Source organism: Paroedura picta, chromosome 2, assembly GCF_049243985.1.
Source record: "Paroedura picta isolate Pp20150507F chromosome 2, Ppicta_v3.0, whole genome shotgun sequence".
Classification (NCBI taxonomy): Eukaryota; Metazoa; Chordata; class Lepidosauria; order Squamata; family Gekkonidae; genus Paroedura; species Paroedura picta.
In genome coordinates, this window is record NC_135370.1 from 54,272,701 (window position 1) to 54,291,124 (window position 18,424).

At 42.4% G+C, this 18,424-nt stretch overlaps 1 protein-coding gene across 6 annotated transcripts in view; it reads left to right on the forward strand.

The window, feature by feature from the left end:
- The window catches only part of LRP1B (LDL receptor related protein 1B), a 1,129,178-nt gene that overhangs the window by 405,568 nt on the left and 705,186 nt on the right, over positions 1-18,424 (forward strand). The gene's annotated exons all lie outside the window — the stretch shown is intronic.

Consider the following 18,424-nt stretch of genomic DNA (forward strand, 5'->3'; position numbering starts at 1 on the left):
TCAATCTGTATTTAAGGATATCAGTGACAGAGTGGCAGCCCACCCACTCATCAATCTCTAATGGGACCACATTAGCAATTCTATGCCTGTCAGCAAATTCCACTCCATTACTATTAAAATGCAATCGAGATCCAGCATTAACAGTACTTTGTTCTGTCTTAAGACATTTAAAAAAAAAAAAAAAACTTTGCAGCTGTTTAACTTGAGGTAGGATTGGGCCACAGCTGAAGGGTGTGCATAATTTGCATTGCTCCAGGACCTAAACAGATCATGCAGAGGCAAAGTAGAGGAAGGTTGTTCTCAATGGCTGATTCCTCATAGGCAGAAAAGACCGAGTGGGTAATCATATGGAAGCAGGACAAATTTTTGTTTTTATATGTTGCCGCCAGGCTGCTGCCCTCCTGGGCCCACTGCAGGGGCCAACAAGGCATGTCTTGCAGCAGGTTCTTATGGACAGAGAAGAGCCAGGCCTTGAAGGCCTGGCCTCCTCCCTGTCCTACTTTGGCACAGTAGGGGGCAAAAAATGCCCTGGTCAGCTTCACGGTGCTTTGCAGTACTGCGGGGTGGACCGGGGCATTTATTTTGATTTTGCAGGAGGGTGGGATTGCATTCCATGCAATCTCACCTTCCTGCAAAATAACACCCCCACCCACAGCTCCCCCCTGCACGGTAGAACTAATCCACTGCTGCTTTGTTTCCTGGGAGGACACATTTAAGCGAGACACTAGGTGTTCGACTGAAATGTGTCCCCCATGCAGACACAGACAGCTGTGGAGCATACAGCCTGGTGCATAGAAATAGGCAATATTTTTTTCTTCATGAGAAATAGGCAATTTTTTAAAAAAATTATAAAAATACTGAGACACTGTTGGACCATCACCATCTGTTGGCTGATAGGAAAATGTTAAGTACCTATTTAAAAAGGCACTTTAAACAATTATTAAACACGATATTTCTTAGGCCACTCTTGACCAAAATTAACTTGTTCTTTGGCCCACAAAAAGCATCACCCCCTCTTTCCCCCAGTGTCCATGCTTTTACCATCACCATGGATAAGGAATTGAAAGGGGAGGGAGTAGTTATTGCAGGTGTGTTTTTTTGTTTTTTGTTCTTATTTCTAAAGCAGATTCGACTGCATTGTGGATCATGTAGCCAAGTACTTAGTGTTTTCCAGACTGCAGCCACCTTTCAGGTTTTCTTGATTATTGTGGCAGTTCTGATTTATCATGCTATTGATGCAGTCAGTTCACATTTACATTTCCCCCCTGTTTTCCCCCTATCATAGTTCCATCTGTTCTTATTCACAATGCAGATTGTTTTTTTTTGGGGGGGGGAGGTCCATGTGCTAAAGTATTGCAGCATTTTAGCAGCCTCAAAGGGGCTGCAGAATCCCAAATACATTCTCCGTCTTTCACAGAACATCGTGCTTCCAGGACAAATTTTCCCTGGTTTCCAACTCCTGTACCCTTCCTTGGGACAAAGGCTCCATGCAAACCCCTTCCTTGCTCTGGTTTCCTTCCTTGGACTTTACTTCAGAGATAAGTGGGGTCATTTTATGAAGCTGTCAGCATTGCCCATGTTTGCCCCAGCAAAACATGAGCAGTAGCTTCATTAACTTCAGTACATCTAAAGTTAAAGGTATCCCCTGTGCAAGCACCGAGTCATGTCTGACCCTTGGAGTGACGCCCTCTAGCGTTTTCATGGCAGACTCAATACGGGGTGGTTTGCCAGTGCCTTCCCCAGTCATTACCGTTTACCCCCCAGCAAGCTGGGTACTCATTTTACCGACCTCGGAAGGATGGAAAGCTGAGTCAACCTTGAGCCGGCTGCTGGGATTGAACTCCCAGCCTCATGGGCAAAGCTTTCAGATGGCTGCCTTACCACTCTGCGCCACAAGAGGCTCAGTACATCTACTCTGGTGTAAAACAAGGGCTGGGGATGAGATCCAGGGCATTCAAAGTAGGATATTGCTCTCCTACCGCACTCCCTTCCCCTGCCAAAGTATATGATTCATATGTTTTTCTCTCTGCATTGTAGTAAACATCTCAAGAGCCAGTTTTTAATGAACTGGAATTGTATAATTCTTCTCCCCCTTCCTCACACACAAAATCTCCTCAAAGATTGACTCTGAATGAGCTTCCTGTATAAGCAGATGTGCAGGAGCCAGTGTCAGGTGTCCCAATGGAACTGACTGTTTCAACTCATGTACCTTCTAGCACTGAAATGTTTCAGCACTGGCATGTAATTTTTTTTAATGTTTGCCACCCAAACCAGTCCTTTCTGGGTGAGTTTTGGGTGGTAATCCATGAGGTGGAAAAAATCTCAAATTTTGAGCAATAAGCTATCTTGTGAATTCATTCTGCAATAGGAAAAAAAGTGTTGTTCTCTCTGTCACCACATATTGTGGCTGGAGGAGCAAAACAGACAGAAGGAGGACCACCCTTTCCCCACTGCATAAGAATCCACTCTTAACACACTTGGAATGAGCCCAGTATAAGCTTTACCTTCAATTTTTGAGGTGCCCCTTCAATGAGAATCTAGAACAGGGGTAGTCAAACTGCGGCCCTCCAGATGTCCATGGACTACAATTCCCAGAAGCCCCTGCCAGCATTCGCTGGCAGGGGCTTCTGGGAATTGTAGTCCATGGACGTCTGGAGGGCCGCAGTTTGACTACCCCTCATCTAGAACATTGGGAGAGGCTTAAAGAAATAATTTACTTGCACATATATACATCAATATATCATGCCCTCTGATTTGCCTAGCCTTGCCATATCAGGGTCCACAAGCTTAAACATTTTACAGAGAACAGTCCTCACACGATGCATGAAAAAATGGAGAACTCACACACAGGCAGAGTGAGACAGACACACACTGAGAAAGAACCAAGCCTTTTCTTTTCTTCCTGTCCCAAGAGGAAAGATGATGTTCCCATCTGAAACATAAGTCTTGATGACTCATCAGCAAATTATCTCAGAAATGCCTTTTTGCATTAACTGAAGTTATCAGTTGTCTCTGCTGAAGTAGTTTTCAGAAGAATGGGATGCAGTGGTTAAGAACAATGGGCCCCAATCTGGAGAAACAAGTTTGATTCCGCTCTCTTCTGCATGAAGCCTTCAGGGTGACCATGGGCCAGCCACAGTTCTCTCAGAAACTGTTATCTCGGCCTCACAAAATACCTGATGTGGGGAAAGAAAGGGATGGCAATTGTAAGCTATTCTGCACTCATTAAGGTAGAGAAAAGTGGGATATAAAACCAACTTTTCTTTATTTGGTTCCTCTATTTTCTCCTTTTAGAGTCATGCAGAATGTAGCACAACAAGCTGTACTGTAGGGCAAAAAACTGTGGAAATCCCTACTTTTGCACAACCTTCACATCTGTTTGGAGAGCCCTTGCTTTTACCCTTCCATGCCTTCCCAAATAATTTTTATTTTCTGTTTAAAAATGTGTATCTGTATAAAAGTAGGCACATATCAGCCTAATAGTTCAACAGCTTGTTTCTTTGATATTTCTCAATTTCACTTTTGACTGGACTGGGAGACATGGTTGGTCCTACATCCTGTATCCTGATAATAATCAGAAGTCTGACTCTCATAAAAATAGGCTTCACTGTTGGCTGCCTTGCAATGGGAAGCAATAAAATATCATTTCTAACATATTGTAAAACCTTTGGTCTGATTGCTTAGAGCTAAGTTATCCCTCTTATTCACAAGAACAGTGCTATCCACCATTAGTGTGTTAAAATAAGAATACTTTTTTATCTAACATAGACCTAAGATCCCCTGTTACCCACTCATCTGGGCTGGCAACAGGATGGTTCAGTTAACTGAGTGAATATATTATCTCAGGCATAGCTAAATGAAACTTGGAGCCCTGGATGCTTTCAAACTAAATCCCTCTGCCTACAAAAATTGGAAAGCAAGTTCAAGCATACATGCAACATGGTGATATATGATTGCTTCTAAGGGATCTCATCCTTTCCCTTAAACTGTGCTTACTTATTTTTGAGCTGGCTGGTTTTGTCAGGAGGCTGATGCTATTTTCTTGAAGTTGCAGTGCAGGAGAACAGGGTGGGGGATTTGTAACATAACTACTCTTTCCAGACATGATATAGATATCATATACAAACTCATTTCTGTGTCTCTTGTATCAGAATATGAAGGGGAAAATGGTTTAGATGTTTAACTAACCAGAGTATTAATTTTCCCTTATTTTTTTTGGTTCTGTTTCATGTTCACAATTGTTATGTGAGATGCAAAATTTCAGAGACTTATTGCTTTTGCTCTCTAGAGAAAAATATCTCCACTTTCTTCAAGCGTATTAAGAATAGTAAGGATTTTCCACCATTCATTTTTTACATGGGATTTTTCCTTGTGAACGTTTGACTAGCGTGAGAGCCTTTTGGGCTCAAAGAGGATGTGACAAGAGTTTTTGGCTTATACAAGGTTTTTATTCCTCAAGCAGGAGAATTGCATAGCATGGGAGAGGGTACCTGAACTGGCAGTCAACCAACTACAAGAACCCAGACCTCAGCAGCACACTAGGGAGTCCACGCCTGTCCCCAACGTTGAATGTGGATTCCCTTGTCTGCTGGAATCTCTGCCTCTGGAAGTGGTTTGCATGGGGCACCAAAGGGCACAGACTTCATTTGATTCACCCCAGACCACCTGGCAATGTGAACCCATCTGCCTCCCAAGCTAGATTGGTACTTGCTCACATACATGCTGTCTCTTATGGAGGCCCCTAGGATGGGGAGTCGAATGCACAGACCAGACTCCCCGCCCCCCCAAAACCAGCTCCATCTCATGCAAAACTGCCAGCTGTAATGAATCATAACAACAGTGCCTACGACCCAGGCCAATAGTAAAATCATTAATGTTTAGAAACCAACATAACTGGGTGGGTGGGAGGGAAGTTGTTTGCAGTGGCGTTTCAGGAAGAAAGAGGCCAGTCCCACATATGTGTCACCTTTTAAGGTGCCATGGACCCACACCTCCACCTCTCCTTCTGACAGGATGCATTACTGCTCCCTGCCAGAAGGGGCCCTCCACTGAGCTTGCTGCCATGGCGCATCTTGTTCAGAGCCTGCTTCTCTGCTGCATCAACAGCAGCTTCTGGTGAGTGCCACAGCCAGGTTTATTGGAATGGTCTAAGGCGTTTGTTGGTTTATTTATATATTTATTTATTTATAAATACCTTAAAACCGCCTGCGGCGCCCATTCGGTAAGGGCAGAGTAGGAGGAGTAAGGGCGGGCTCAGTCCGTGATGAGGAAGAGTGCCGATTGGCCCCTTCCTCCGATTGCTCGCCCGCCGGCCAGCGCGGCTCGCAGTTGCTCCCTGGCCACCGGCAAGGGAGCCCCCGGCAGTCGCGAGCAACGCGGCTGCTGGGGGCTCCCTGGCCTAGCGCCCGCTGTATTTTTACTACAGCAGGCTTGATTACTAGTATATTTATATTTTGATAAATTTCCAGAAGGCTAAATAGTGACATCTGACTGCTAAAACGTGAGTTCAAACAGCTTCACCGCAGTTATTTTCAGAGTTCATGCACATGCCATTATGGGGGAAGAAGTGAAACTTTGTCTTTCAAATAGCTTTAAAAATACAAATAAATTTGCCTGCAAGGAAGTGTGTCTTACTTAGAATAATGGAATCATAGAGCTGGAATGGCCCATACAGGCCATCTAATCCAACCCCCTGCTCATTGCAGGATCAGCCTAAAGCATCCAGGATAAGTATCTCTCCAGCTGGTGCTTGAAGACAGTGAGGGGGAGCTCACCACCTCCTTAGGCAGAGACAGTCGATTCCACTGCTGAACTATTCTGACTGTGAATTTTTTTTCCTGATATCCAGCCGATATCATTATCAATGTAATTTAAATCCATTACTGTGGGTCCTATCCTCTGCTACTGACAGGAACCTTTCCCTGCCCTAAGTGACAACCTTTCAAATACTTAAAGACAGCGATCATGTCCTCTCTCAACCTCTTCTTCTCCAGGCTCAACATTCCCAAGTCCCTTAGCTTTCCCTCATATGGTTTGGTTTCTAGGCCCCCAATCATTCTCATCGCTCTCCTCTGAACCCTCTCAATTTTGTTCACATCCTTTTTGAAGTGAGGCTTACAGAACCGCACAGTACTCCAGGTGGGGTGTGACCAATGCAGTATGCAGTGGGTCCATGACATTTTGTGATTTTGATGGGAGGTTGATGGGGGAATATCTTCTACACCATGCTTTCAGGGGAACCTGCACATGTTTTCAGTTTCTATTCCAGTAAACTATTCCACATAACTTGTGCAAGTATCCTGGGGATGATCCTGTTATCTACTGAATGGGTAAAGGTAAAGGTAAAGGTATCCCCTGTGCAAGCACCGAGTCATGTCTGACCCTTGGGGTGACGCCCTCTAGCATTTTCTTGGCAGACTCAATACGGGGTGGTTTGCCAGTGCCTTCCCCAGTCATGACCGTTTACCCCCCAGCAAGCTGGGTACTCATTTTACCGACCTTGGAAGGATGGAAGGCTGAGTCAGCCTTGAGCCGGCTGCTGGGATTGAACTCCCAACCTCATGGGCAGACAGATTCAGACAGCATATCGCTGCCTTACCACTCTGCGCCACAAGAGGCTCTTTACTGAATGGGTAATGGGTTTAAACTACAAGTACAACGATATAGGCTATATTTTACTTGTACACAGTGGGCCAGAGTGTCTCTTTAAAAGGACACTGTGTGTGTGGAGTGTGTGTGTGTGTGTGGGGGGGTCTCCCCAAGACATACAGTAGATGTAATTACAGATATTGCTTTTAAGTTACCCATGGAAATACATATAATCCATGGGCAAAAGGTATGTCTCTGTCCAATTGTAGCCATTGCCACAAATAATAGGTGGATTGCTCCCTAAGGATGCTGTCCTGCACCCAGGTACACATGTGTTCGTGTAAAGTGCCATCAAGTTGCAGCTGACTTATGGAGACCCCAGCAAGGGGCTTTCGAGGGAAGTGAGAAGCTGAGGTGGTTTGGCACTGCCTTCCTTTGCACAGTTTGCCTTATGGGTTTCCATTCCAAGTAGTGACCCTGCTTACTTTCCAAGATCTGATAACATCAGGCTATACTCTGTCACCTTTGCCAGCTACATATAAGTGATTCCAAACTCAATGAAATCAGCTGTGCTTAAGTATGCAAACTGGACACAGGAATTGATCTTTTTTAAATTGACTCACTGCAAATTACTTTTGGATTATTCAGTTGTTACATAGAGTCTTGAAACAAATGCTATCTTCTGCACAAGGAATCTTGTTCTATGACAGCTATTGATATTTTCAAGAACTGTTATGAAAAGGGGAAGAGTATAATATCAGCCCAGTATCTGGGTAGAAATAACTCTGTATGAAGTAACATGATGAAAGAGTACTTTACTTTTGATCTCTCTGATTCAGTGATACAAACAGAAAGGGAATTCATATTACATCAATAATGCCAGAAAATACTATAGACATATTTATTTTTCACTTCATATTTTTCACACATGGTATGATTTTCTTCTATTAATTTTCATACTGGATAAAAATTCCCAGTGACTGGCATCAGAGGCTGAGAGAAGCAGCCCTTTCCCAAATTACTTTGACTTTGATGCATTTAAATTTATGTAGTATTTCATATAATAATTTTGCTTGCTGATTTTGAATATGCATACAAGAAAGCCATGTGCATAATTAGGGCACCTCCATAACAGAGCCCAGGGACAAACTACGAAGTTAAAATGGCCCTGGAAAAAATACATCATAGAATCTCACTGTCCTCTTCCTTGGTTTCTCAGTCCAAAACAGGTCTCCTAAAGGGGTAGCAGCACAAATCGTACTCAAAATTGAGTCCCACTTTGTTAGTGGGGTCAGTGTGCTTAGGACTGCAGCCTTGGGGATATACAACAGCTTTACCCGTCTCAGTGAAGGGTTCCTTAAGGAAAGCTGGGCAACAGTTGACCCTGAGTCATGCCATTATTTAAGGAGCCTTGCACAAACTGGACTTAGGGCATGGAACATGCTTGGTGATGTACATGCTCAAAACAGATGTGTTATCGCCAATCTTCTCTTGGCTGCCTGGATTACCGAGAGCATGCATTTGACTGATTCTGCTTGCTTCATTTCAGCAGAAAAGTACCTGGAGCACCAGGAAAGAACCAGCAAGAGAATCAGGAAAGTGCTGGCTTCTATTGTAATGAAACAGGATATTATCCAATGGAGGCAGGCTGTTGAGCAGATACAAGGGCTCTTTGTTTGTGTTGTGGCCCTTTCCCTATCTGGCTGGGGTTCTGGAGGCTATATGTGTCCCGCTGTTTAGATTAAGACAGGATTATATCTACCTTTCTGAAGAAACAACGAAAGTGGCCAGTGCTTAGAATGTTTGTGGGATATCTGAAAAGAACACACCCACTTGAAGAAAAGTGGGACCACACATGGTGAGGTGTGCAAAATGATTCTCAGAGAACACACACACACAGGAACTCTGGTAATTGCCTTAAATAGCCGGATTTGTATCTGGAGGCTAAGGTAGCCCCTAAAATAATGGACTTGATTGGATTAGCCAGTGTAAAATTAGGAAACAGGTGATGTTCATGTCTGGAGCAGACAAAACAAAGGCAAGGTCCTGGAGATTTCTCAGGACAAAGATAATACCTTTAATGGCCCTGATGGACCCATGATGAATATCCAAGGAAAGGAAATAAGGGCTTGATTACATTGGCCAAATGAAGCAAATGCAAATTATGTCTTGATTGACCTTGAAAGAAAAGGATGGGAAATGAGTTTAGGTGTTAATCGGAACTAATGGAGTTCCTTAGGTGTGGAAGTAGGAAGGAACACGTAAAGGCTGATGAGATTTTAACAGTTCCTAGGTGCACCACTCACTTGAAAATAGGCATTGGTTCTAGAGAGGGGAAAGAAAAGCTAGCAGTTGAGTACCCCTGAGAGATGAGGATGACATCACCTGTGGAATCCAGACAGCTCCTGTAATGCATGGCATATAACTGGAGAGTAAACTTCCTGTTTCTACATGATGCAGACATTGCTGGTCAGTCTGTGGTGAAACTGACATAAATTTGTATGTTTCTAGCACTAAGATGCAACTGGCAAAGCTGCATATAGTAGTGGGCTGCAAACAATCCTACTTAAAACAAGAGGGATCTGACCACTAACAGGTTATCCTTTTAAGTTCAAAAAATCATAGAGTTGGAAGTGGCTATACAGGCCATCTAGTCCTGCCCCTTGCGCAATGCAGGATCAGCCTAAAGCATCCAGAATAAGTATCTGTCCAGCCGCTGCTTCAGGACTGTCAGTAAGGGGGAGCTTATCACCTCCTTAGGCAATCGATTCCACTGCTGACCTACACTGGCTGTGAAAAAAAAATGTTTGATATTTTGCGGATTTCATTCTACACATAGTTCAAACCCATTACTACGGGTCCTATCCTCTGCTGCCAACAGAAACCTTTCCCTGCCCTCCTCTAAGTGACAAACTTTTAAATACTTTAAGGCAACAATCATGTTCCCTCTCAATCTCCTCTTCTTCAGGCTGAACATTCCCAAGTCCCTCAGCCTTTCCTCATAGGGCTTGGTCCCCAGGCCCTAGATCATTCTCATCGCTCGGTTCTGTACCCTCTCAAGTTTGTCCATGTCCTTTTTGAAGTCTGTCCTTCCTCCTTGAACATTTCCTTTGTCTTCCTTAGTTCCTCCTGAACTTCTCTGTTCATCCAAATAGGAGTTAACTGCTGCTAGACATACAAAAGAATGTATACAAAACTTTCTGCTCAACACTGTATTCTAATCAGCCCTTCTCAGCAGAACAGTGTACACTAGGCTTTCTCAACCAGGGTTTCTTGATGGCCCTATAAGGGTTTCCTGAATGGGTGAGAGTTAATTTATTTATATATTTTTTAATTTAAAAATGTTTATCAAGTGATATGATAATATATGGTCATGTAGAGCAGTGGTCCCCAACCCCCGGTCCGTGGATCAGTCGGTACCGGTCCGCAGCTCCTCCTCATCCTCCTTCCTGGCTGCTGCCTTGGGGGCTGCCCTTCCACTCTGCTGCCGGCTCACCTTTGGTGCTCTCCAGCGGCCGCCATGGCTAGGGCTGCCCCTTAGCGTGGCACTGCACAGGTGCTGCTAGCAGCGCCCCCCAGTGGGTGGTGGGAAGTCAGGGGCGCTGGCGAGAAAGAAAGCGGAGCAGGGGCTCAGGTGGTGGTGGCGACATCCCTCGACAAAAGACCAGGCCTGAGTAAAATTGTCCCCTGGGCCTCAGTAAAATTGTCAAGCGTTGACCGGTCCCCGGTGATTAAAAGGTTGGGGACCACTGATGTAGAGCCGTCACCTCTTCCTTGAGGGGGTGGGGAAGGGAGGGGCCCCGGTGAGAGTGTACGCAGCTTTGTGTCCCAACCATATTCTGCACAATCTTGCTACTTCTATGGTTTTCTGAAGCCTGAAGAATGTTTCAGGTGTTCTCAACAGTAAAAAAAAGTTGAGAAAGGCAGGCATACAGAGTCTTTCACTGGATGAAATTTATTGTGGTACAATGTAACTTTATCTAGTCTAGGAGACAGTACTTTTCAGATTTCTCAGGACTGAATTAAAACTGTGAACATGGGAGACTAGATTTTGAACCTGAGCTCATGTTGTGAACATATGTGTAAGAATCATGTACCTATGTGCAATTCTGTTGGTGTGTTTATCACAAAGAAGTGGGGGCATCACCTTGCACGTGTGAAGACAATATACGTATCTTGCTAATGTGTGTTTAACTTGTTTCAAATATTATATGGTGACTGAGGCTATTGTTAACTATCGCCTATTGGTACCACAAATGGTATGAATGGGGTTAATTTTTTCCTTGTCATTGAAAAAAACCAAGAAACATTTTCTATGGAACGTAATTGCTTGTAATGAAGGAAGAAAATATTCACAAATAATGTTCTACTGACAACATAAATGTCCCTTTGCAAAAGCAGGAGACATGTGTAAGAGGCACTTTTAAAAATTTAAAATAATTACTGTCAATTAAACTGTATTTTAACATAATTTCAAAATGCTATGAATGTAATTTCCATTAATGATTATATTACATTAACTTATGTAGAGTGAGAGACAGGTACTTCCTTATGCAGATATGTTAATGAGATCCAGGAAAAAAATTAGAAATGTTTGTCTAGATTTGTTTCACTTTCTGCTACCCCGAAAGACATCAGATGACAGTTTACTTAGTCACTGTGTTCAGTGCCTCAATAGATACATATGACTATCCATTCTATATTCTTAGTGACTTGAATAAAGCTGTTATGTCCAATGATTAGGGGGCATACACATTTGTGGCCTCAACCCATGCAATAACTGAGCTTTAAATCCTGAATCTATATATACACAGATACTGTCATGAGATGACTGGGGGTGGTGGTGGGGGGGAGAAAACATTATAACTGTGCTTTGTTTGATCTATGTTGAATACAGGGATAGATGGAAAGAGAGAAAAGGAAACAAAAACGAGAACAATGAAACAAAACAGAATTTTAGGAATGGGATAAACAAAGCAATTGAATACACAAATCTAACAATTTAGTGGAGATCAATTAAGTGATGTTCAGTGGAAGATGCAGTCCAATTCAAGGTCTACCTATAAATAGTCTAAATGGAGCACACCCATGGATGCATGTACGGTGTCCTCAAGAGAGGAATAGAAAATAGTGTTGTGGGCATGTGTGCTGGAGGGGGATGAGAAGTGAAAGGCACAGTATATGGTTTTAAGGCTTGGCTGAGGCTCAGACTGTGAGGTTCCCCCACCCCTTCCATGGGTTCTCCATAGGGACCTGCAACAAGATTGTGTTATGATGTGGAATGAGTTGCTTCCATGGGTACATAAAAGGAAATTGCTGGAGGATTTTAAGCTATAAGCCTTGATCTCCTGACTATTTCAGACATTTTGTTGGTAATTGTAGCAATTTATACAGTGTATAATAGGAAGAAAATTGTTCAACTACTATTAAAAATGTTTTTGTTCATTAAATCTATACTTGAAATTAATTTTCCTGTGTCATTCACTGTGTCACCTTTAAAAATCTTTTGCTTTAACTTTAGAAACAGTTGTTTCTCCAGGGCTAGTTCCATTGTTAGATAAAGGATTTCATGTGAAAAGGTTTCATCACCATCAACAAGGGGAAATACTTCATATCAATATAGAGTGGATGTGCAATTTAAAATGACAACAGGGCTCTGTTTTCTGCTTTAATTTTCCCAGATAATCTTGGACAATGCATAATTTGGAGCGAAACAAATGACAGTAAGCATCCCAAAAAATTATTAAATTTCAGTGAGAAAATTCATATGGTTCTTTTAGGGTTGTACAATATAAAATATATTTGATTACCAGTAAACACTTTAAATAGATGGTGATAGCACAGGAGAAAGTCATTAGCCTGCCTGGAAGAATTGTGTTTTATGATGACTTAAATAAATACATTTGTTCTGGGAATACTTAGTCAAATAGTATTAATTGCATGTATCTAAATATCTATTTTAGTGAGTAGCATTAGGATTCTTATGTACCTCATAATTTACAGAACAACACATGCTGTAAGTTTTGAAATGAGTAATTGCCTGCCTTTTAACAAGAAACTATTAGAGGGCACTATCATTTTGAGAACTTCACCATAAAGTAGTAATTTATCATTATTCCCCTGCAGAGAAGATTTCACCTTGTGGGTTGGAAACTAATGTTTTGTAGGATTTGGGTCAATATTGTAAATACAGTCATGCCATGAATGGTATTTCTGTTTTGCCAAATGTTGCTGAAGGCAACGCACAAGAAATGCAGAAACTATAGCAATTTCAGTCCAGAGCAGACCCAGAGTCTTTCATTTAAAGCTGAAAACTGCAAATGTTTTCAGCTGATTTAGTTGTTATCTCTTCCATCCACTGAGCCCAATATCCATGCAATTAAAGACCGAAGAACGGATCAGGTTAATACTGACCGCAAAGACACTAATGAAATGGAAGTTCAACTTATCGTAGACACCATTCCACTCTATTTCAAGTTGACAATTTTACTCTTCTTTCCATCGTACCTGGGAAAATAAGAAATTGTATTGGTTTTATGTGTGGAGATGGGAGTGGTTTTTATTGTAGCTCAGTTTAGAATTGTTTTAAAACTATGATGTATTGAATTAAGTTGTGTCATTTCATAATAGATTGAGGGACAGATTTTGAAAAGTAGAGAACCTATCAGTACAAGTGTTTCAGGATGCACCATAGAAGGTGTATTTCAGTGAAAGTATACATTTTATATTTAGCCTTATGTGTAGATTAAAAATATTTCAGAGGAATATTTATATGTTCCCATTTATTTGCTCAGGATAGAGCATTACCAACTGCTAATCCCAGTTTTGTGCCCCCAAGGAACTGAAAAGCAGGATGAAAAATGGTCTCCATGAGAGACAGCCAGGTGTGTTGCACAGAAGTGACAACACATCTTCCCCAAATTCCACCCTCCTCCTCAGGTATAGTCCACTCCAACATTCACCAAGGCACTGTTAGGAACCCTACATATACTGTATGTAGTTTGAAATTTTTGATCTTGTAAATCCAAATGGGAAGTACTAGACATAGACCTTCAGTCTCTAATTGTTTGCATATGATATATTTTATACACACATATGGAGGGAGAGGTTGCACTTAACTTATTTAGACAGGACTCACTTGTGATCTAATCCTTGAGGGAACAGAGCTTAATCATGGCAGTATCATCTGAGCTAGGAATGTAGAACTTTTACTGTACTTATGGGGTTGTTAATGTAAACAAACTGAACAGTATGAGTCCAGTGGCTAGTCTAAACCCAACAATGATACATTGAAAAAGTTTTCCTCAAGCCTTATATATAGGTAGAGAGAGGGTGGAGGGTTTGATAGCTGCTAGGATGGGTGTGTTAGAGCTAAGAGAGAACCAGCTTGGTGTAGTGATTAAGACTATTGGCTTCTTATCTAGCAAGCTGGGTTTCATTCCCCACTCCTCCACATTTAGCCAGCTGGGTGAACCTGGCCTTGTCACAGCCCTGTTTGAAATTGTTCTCACAGAGCAGTCTCTGTCAGAGCTCTCATCCTCACCTACCTCACAGGGTGTTTGTTGTGGGGAAAGGAAGGGAAGGTGATTGTAAGCCACTTTGAGATGCTGTCAGGCAGTTAGAATTGGGATGTAATGTCTTGCTTTACAGCGAGCTTTGCAGATGGGCCAAAATTTGAGATTTGAACTTCAACTTCAAATCCAGTGCTCTAGGTTAGCGATCCCCAACCTGTGGGCTGCGGACCACATGTGGTCCATCGACTAATTGGAGGTGGGCCGCGAAGGATGCCTTCTCTTCCCCCCCCCAACCCTTTACTTCACCCCCCCTGGCCCTTTACAACACACTTCGGGTGTCCTTGTCTCCCATCACTCCCAGATGGGTCTATCTTGTTGCAGAGAAACAAGCTCAGGGTTCCCATTGGTTTGTCATTGTCATGAGTTAAAATTTCCAAGAAAATAAAATGTTCCTTATGTTCATTGTTGTGGCGTGTCTGTATCTTATTTTGAAGGGATGTTTAAACATTACCATAGCGATCAGAGAGCGTTAGGGCAGTGGTTGAGAGTAGAGGAGAACTACCCCCCACACTGGGCCTCAGTAAAATTGTCAAGCGTTGAGTGGTCCCCGGTGATAAAAAGGTTGGGGACCACTGCTCTAGGTCAGTGGTCCCCAACCTTTCCGAGGCTGGGGACCGGCAGGGCATCGGGCCGCGCCCCCGCGGACCGCGCCCGTGCGGGCCACGCCCGCGGATCGGGCCGCGCCCGCGGGCCGCGCCCACGGATCGGGCCGCACCCGAGCCGCGCCCGCGAGCCGCGCCCACGGGCCGCGCCCGCGGATCGGGCCGAGCGGGCATGGCCCGCACAGGCGCGGCCCGGCCCTGATTCCCTCTCCCCGCCTCCCGCAGTAAGAAGCTTCCCGGGCCGCAAGCTTGCGGCCTGGGAAGTTTTTTACTGCGGGGGCGGGGCGGGGAGAGGGAGCCGCGGCCCGGCGCCATGGCCTTTGCGGCCCGGCATCGGGCCGCGGGCCGCAGGTTGGGGACCACTGCTCTAGGTGATACCCAAGAAATATGCCTCATCATATATTCTGGGGACTAATTTTCCTTCCTTCCCTCCCAACACGTAAAAAATATATATAATAGTGATTTCACATGGGCAACATGTCCAGTTCATTGCAATATCAATAATGACTGAAAATCTGTAAACTAGCAAATATGCAAGTATTTCAAAGACAGAAAGGTACATGAACCTGTTTAGGCAGTGAACTGGCTACCTGGTTAGAAATAAATAGATCAGGGATTTTATTTTGTCCTGGTACTCACTGTTAATGAGTATAACACTATTTTGTGGAGGGATGACTCTCCTAAATCCTGAGGGGGTAAATTGGTGAAAATCAGGGCAGCCTTACAGATGAGCAGAAGTGCCTTTATTTTTTATTAGTTTCTTGAATTATTTATTTTTGAGCCTCCCATAAAACAGCATTATTAAATTTCCTTACCTGCTTTATAACAAATATCTTCCATTTCCTTTTGTACTTTTGCACATTATGTATCTCAAGTGTCTCGACTACTCTATGATTTGGCAGTTCTTATACTGTTCTTTCACTAGGCAAAGTAGTTTCTGTAATTAGAGAGTAGAGAGCAATTACAAAATACATATAATTACACTCACGGAAGAAAACAAAATAAAAATACTGTGGAGTAAGCTAAAAAAGCTGAACACATTGTAGAGATGTCAAGGAAGCGTTTTCTGCGGTGCTACAATTTTCCAGTCACACCGTTGTCATGGGGTGGTGCAAGGGAAGGACTGGTGAGGTTTGTATTAAAAGCCCTCAAGTATGATTTACTGGAATGTAGGTTTCCTACATTATTCTAATTTTTACACCTTTTTGTTCTTTGACAAAAAAACAATTCCAATATACTAAAACACAGTTCCTGAGAATATAATGTACTTTGTATTACTGCTGCGAAACCGTGATGCATTTGGTGGAGCTTTGAGTGCAGCACAACACATGTACCATTCAAAGTAATGGTGGCTGCGTATGGCAGAAAGAGTTGGACATTGCTACCAGTTTACATTTTTCTTCCCCCGGGTTTCAGATTATGCTAAAATAATTAATTTGTTTAGTACTCTCTTATCCCATCTTTTACCAAGGAGCTCAGGGCAGTGACCACTCTTCCACCCCACCTTTATGCAGTGGGATATAACTGTGCAATAGGGGAGTGATGTTTTTTTTTTACCACTCCCCCTCCCCATTTCAAGTATATGGTACTCCCAACATTTCAAGATTTTGAATACTGGCAAAGTGTTTGGATCTGGGATTTTTGGGAAATTCCAATTTTGGGGGGGGGGAATTCCAATAGATCCAAGATAAAACAAAAATACGACAAACAAAAGCAGCTGTGGGAAAAACACTCAGCTGAATGATGGGATCACCTTCTCCCACCTCAGTTGTTTCTCCCTATTTTTCTTGCAGTCCCTTTAAACCAGCCTGATTTAAAGGAACTAAAATAAATCAAGGAAAAACAACTCAGAGGCTGGTGGCAGTATTCCCTTCTACAGAAAAAAAAAATCAGGGAAAACAGCTAAGAGGAGGGGAGATGGCTCCCAGCCACTCAGCTGTTTTCCCCAACTTTATACTTCAAAATATATCTGGAGGGTTTTTTTTTGTTACCTTGAAAAATCCCAGCTACTTTTGGGATGTCAAAATATACCCCAAAATACCAATAAGGTATTTTCCAGGTATATTTTTTAACTCAGGAAAATCTGAATGACCCTAATGTGTAACTTTCATTTGTTTTGTTTTTTAATTCAAAAATTGAATCAATTTTTATTATTAGTGGACTGTTTTTGCCTTATCGCAGTATTCTTCATTTGTATAGTCAGCAACTAACTTCAAAGACTTTGGGCTAGAGAACACATAAATGGTGTGTTGCCAGAAATACACACGTGTCAAAGACTTATGTATTTTTAGCAATGGGGAACTGCTTGTGAGAGGTTTGGTAATGTGTTAAGGATTGTTTGCCAGTGTTTTTGAGGTGATTACACCCTTGGGAATTCAAGACAGACAATAGATACTTATAAATAATAACTTTATTGGAAGGAAAATAATAAAAAGAAATATATCTGGCACACTAATAGTCAACCAGATAGGAAATCAAAGTGGGAAGAGGATTGAAATCAGTATATTTACCAGTCCTGAAGACTAGTGAGGTAGAGATGTGATACAGCCCACCATTGTTGTGGCAGTTGTTCTGAATGGGTCCCAGAACAGAATCACAGTTTGGCTTGGCAAAGCCACTGTTTATATGTTTTAGGGAGAGGATATCCCCCCCCCCCAATGGCTGTTGAGTTTCAGGTGTTCTTTTACTTGTATGTTTTCTATACTTTCATCTGAAACAGCTTGGACTTTGAGAGCCTATGAAATAAGTACAATGCAAAGTATTCTCAGTTTGGCTATATGGAGAACCAATTTGATAAGAAAGAGCCCATGAGAGCCAGTTTGGTGTAGTGGTTAGGAGTGCGGACTTCTAATCTGGCATGCCAGGTTAAATTCTGCGCTCCCCTACATGCAACCAGCTGGATGACCTTGGGCTCACCACGGCACTGATAAAACTGTTCTGACCGAGCAGCGATATCAGGACTCTCTTAGCCTCACCCACCCCACAGAGTGTCTGTTGTGGGGAGAGGAATGGGAAGGCGAATGTAAGCCGCTTTGAGCCTCCTTCAGGTAGGGAAAAGCAGCATATAAGAACCAACTCTTCTTCTATGATAACTTACATTTTGAATAATAGAGTTTTAGATAAAATAAAGAGAAATTGTGTAAAACATTAAAGGCTAAGTGCTATTGATAAAATAAAATTGTTTTAGTCCTTAATGTGCTAGAAAGTGCGTAATTGATTTGCTGCAATAGGCTACCTCTCTAGAAATGTAACTCTGTTTTAATGAGCTCCTATTTCCTATTCAAAACTTTTCTCAGAGGAACAGCTGCCTGAGTTTTCAGCCTAAATAGTTGCACAAAAATGAAACATATTGAAGCAATAATATACAACCAATATAAACCAGTGGTGTTTAAGGCTTCCTAGATAACATTAGCACTGTCTCAGTATTTTTTTGAGCCCAAAACACTAGTTCCAATTCTATACACGTTGGATAATGCATTTTCAGTGCTTTTGAAGCTGGATTTTCCTGGGCAAAACAGGAAAACCTACTTCTAAAGTATATTAAAAGTGTGTTATTCAATGTGCATGGAATAAGCCTACCTTGTTCATCACTCAGAAGTAAACAAAACTGATGGGTAAGTACATTAAAAAAAAATCAGTATATGTGCAGTTTTATTATAA